This window comes from Callionymus lyra, chromosome 17, assembly GCF_982586985.1.
Source record: "Callionymus lyra chromosome 17, fCalLyr1.hap1.1, whole genome shotgun sequence".
Lineage (NCBI taxonomy): Eukaryota > Metazoa > Chordata > Actinopteri > Syngnathiformes > Callionymidae > Callionymus > Callionymus lyra.
The window spans coordinates 3,171,625-3,175,918 of record NC_141834.1 but is presented as its reverse complement, the minus strand read 5'-3'; positions in this window follow the sequence as shown (position 1 = coordinate 3,175,918).

Genomic DNA, 4,294 nt, shown 5'->3' with positions numbered 1-4,294 from the left:
CGATGTTTCAAACAGCTGTTTGAACCCTATCGCCACCTGCTGGCAGCACGTTTTGCCAGTTTGGAAAAAGAAATATGAGAATTGAAATATTCGCGAGATATTTAAGCTGGTATCAGCACCGAAGACGTGTCATCCTCCTACTGCTGCTGAAAATACACCTGTAAGTATATATATATGCATTTATATATGACGTAACTTCCGTTTAAGACGTCATTAAGATGGCGGCTGTTTAGGGTGGTTAGTGTCCATCGAACCATACTCAGTTTTGTGGGCATGTTAGTACGCTAATTTAGTGTGCATGGCGCACTCAATTTCGCATACTAAGAATTGAGACGCACTAACGCACTAAAAATACTAACTTTGAGTACGCTAGAATGCGATTTGAGACACAGCACCTGTGATCGGTGAGGCCTCTGAGGATCTACCATCAGACCATCTCCTGACCTCGACGCCCACACACATGAAGACCCCCACATGTGAACCTGCCACAACTTCCTGCTGTCTCTCGAGCAAGTTCAGATGATGATGCAGGTCACCTGACCTTTAACCTCTATCCTGTCCTTTCCCTAATTAGCTCTTCACCTTCAACACGACTCTCACTAATGTTCACACACACACACACACACACACACACGACACACACAAACACAGATCACCTCTGGGATCTCTTTATTTTCCAGCACACGCAGCAGATGAGTTCAGGGCCAATTAGCAGATCATGTACGTGAACGACTTCACCACGACGACAACAACAAGTTCAGGCGACCAGATGTGGTCTCTCGCTGATCTTGAAGGTCTCTGTCGTCCTCTGACTTGATCACGTGACCTTAGGTCAAACCTTTCACCTCTGATCCATCCTACCTCCGCCGCCTCCCGACCTTCTCACCCCCACCTCACCCTCCTGCCTCCTCCCGTCTGTCGTCATCCATCAGTGGCTTCCTCGCCGCCATCTACAGCAGATGCAGCGAGGCGACGATGTTCGGCGCTGATGGTCTCGCTCTCCCACAAAGTATTAAGACTATTAAACGGACACATCTGTTTTTAATTAGAAGCTAAAGTCACCTCGACGCTGCCTCCCATGTTAATGGCCTCAGACTCCATCAGCGCTCCCTCGGCGTGACAAACAACGAGACGCTCTCGCCACGGTAAACAAACAGGCGTGAGGGTGTCGCACCAGTAAGGAAGGAAGGCCCTGTCAACCGCTAGATGGCGCCACACTTCCACCACTAGATGGCGCCACACTTCTGCCCCGGAGCTGCAGGAAGAACGTGCTTCTGCTTTCAAACTAGAAGAGGAAAAGTACCAACGACTGTGCGCTTACGCTGCCATCTAGTGGTCAGGATATGAAAACACAACGCGTTTATTGATAAGCATATTTAATTGATTATATTGACAATACGAAATTAAAGTTGTCATGACGTTGTTTCATGAGGATTAATATCGAAATGAAGATGCTTTTGAAGTAAGTAAGTAAGTAAGTAATTTTTATTTGTATAGCGCTTTTCCAGACCAGGGTCACAAAGCGCTTAAACAATCAAAACAATATTGAAAAAGGAATATACTTTAAAGATCAAGGTAAAACTGATAACACAACAGTAGTTCCAGAAAATCAAGGAAAAGCCTGAACAAATAAAAACGGTAACCTGAAGAACTTAATCGTAAATACCGCTCGAGTTTCTTAACCATTTGAATTGCGTTTTTAAAACAAACAAACAAACAAATATTAAGTCATTCAACATATCTTCTGTTTTTTAATACACCCTTGCATTTTCATTTGTTCTGTTATATTTCCTGGTTTGTTTACTTGTAAAGTTGTTTTCTGTCGCCAGATGGCGGTAGAATACAACTTTTATTTAAGACTCAAAATTCTATTGTTTTAAATAATTTGAAGTACTTGTTGTACGTTTTGATAATATAATAATGTATAACAAAACAGATATTATCAATCACTTAATGAAAAATTTGAGCTAATATTGAAATTGTTCTTTCACTTAGAAAATGTAAAACAAAAATAAGATAAAACATCTGGCCCTCGAATGAAGCAATTCATTAATCGAGTATTTGATGTTGTGCACGTGCGCGAGGACCGTGAAAAACAACACTTCAGGTTTGCTTCAAGAGAATATCCAGAAACAGGAAGGTCTGCTCGTCCACTTCCTCTTTCTCCCTCTGACGTTTCCTCTTCTGCTAACGGACCGTGACAGCGCTCTCGCTGGTCCAGGATCGGTCGGTGTCACCTCCTGACCGGGTCACACAGCAGCAGAGGTGGCGTCGATCCAAACGCGGAGGTTTGAGTCCGGATGCTGAGAACAGCTGCCGATTGTGTCTCTGCTGCGAGACAACAACGAGGTCGTTCAACACTTCCTTCCTGCTGCACTGTTTGTGTCTTTCATGCTCAAGTGTGTCACTTGTACAGTAGGTGTGCACGTGTTAGATACTGAACTGTATCAAGACTCACAATGTTGTTTTTGTGCATCTATGAACCTGCACAGTGTGTTTCCCTGCAAGTCTTAAGCACTTGTGAGTCTGTAGGTCCATGTTTATTGTGATGTTGCAAAGATTGAGTTTATTTACCATTTGGACTCCTCGAGCTCAAGAGCACGACGGCAGCCATGGAAGCATCTAAGTGCTGCAGCAGAGCGAGCGCTCACAGGAGCAGGGAAGCGGCGCTCTGGGACGGACAGTTAAGCAACCGACAGAGCGTGAAAAAGTCCCTGAAAAGAAAGACTTGAAAAGGCTGGGAGTCAAGTCTGTCGCTGATACAGAACAGAGTGCCCTCCAGCCAGCCGGGGACGTACGTTCAGATGCTTGTCTTCAGTTTAGAGAGAGAACTTTGGTTGTGTCTTTCTGGGCCCGGGGTGGAGTAGCTGAGAAGACTTGCACACAGAAGTTGAGGTTCAGTCAAAAAAAAAAAAACGTTGGATGCTCATGAAGCTGCACCAGGACTAGAGTCTTCTGAATCATCTGAAGGAGTTTGATGCCGACACCGACCTCTGTTGTTAGGGGTCGTATGAAGAGAAAGTCTGGAGGATGTCAGGATGTGTCAAGGAAACGCTGACTCGTCCAAACACTAAACATTATTAAACTTTTTTTTCACTAAACATCCTCCCTTTCCATCTGTAAACCTGTCAACGATTTATGATCAGGGATGTCTTGAAAACATCTAAGGTAAGGTAAGGTAAAACTTTATTAACCAGGTCCTTACAGGTGATCCAGGACTTGAGGGTTTGACAGGAATCGGCACGACTCAGTGATCAATACAAGCTGCTTTAGTTCTGTGCAAGGATGAAACGTAGGACAATAAACGGAACTTGCCACGTGTTGATAAATGTAGCCACACTTGCCCTTCCTTGTGAAATGCATAAGAACGATGATCTCAAAGTGACAGTCTGTTGTTCATCCTGTCATCATGAAGCTCTATGTGACTTCTTAAGTCAAACCAGCCCAGACCCGGGAACGGATCGACTCCCGTCCCGGTGCACTGCAAAGGACGTGGATTCATGTGATGTAACAGTGATGGTCAGCAGGGCTTGAACGTGCAGCGAGTCCACATCCATCGATACATTCCAATCCAGCGAGCTCGCAGGAGGAAACGAAGCACCAGAGGATCAGATCATGACGTGGTCGTCGCACAATTGAGGCTCTTAATGTTAATGTTCTGCTGAAAAATAAAGTTGGAGATAACAAAACACTTTGATTAAAAACAAAGATAATAGAACATGTTAGAACCTTCACTAATGTGTCAGGAAAGCTGGGGAGACAGCAGTGACTGTGGTGAACATATAGGGAGAGGGATTATATAAGAGTCTCAAGGTCCACACCAGGCCGTCGAACAATAAAAGGCAGGCGACTGGATGGATCGTCTTCTGGGTCAGAATGGCAGCAACATTCATCCATCCTGACCTGGAGGTGCCGTCCTCCCCCCGGAGGCCGTTTCTCCCTCGCTCTGTGAAAGTGTCTGTGTGCGGTGAATAACTGGTCCACAAGGTAGTTCCATCAGAGCGGCGCCTGCAGGGACGAGTGGAGCACATGGCGGAGAGAAAGAAGTGGACATACATACACAGAAAATAATAATAAAAGGTCTATTTTGCGTTTGAAATCATCTGGATTCACAGTAACGAAGAAAAGAATAATTTATTAAACATAATGTAATATGTTTGAATCAGTTTGGAGAATATTTGCTAAATATTTGAAATAAAAAAAGTGCTAAATAATGGAAACAAATGAATAAAAATAGTTGGATGTGACATTAAAATATTCCAAGCAGGCGACGAATCAGAGACGGAGTCACACG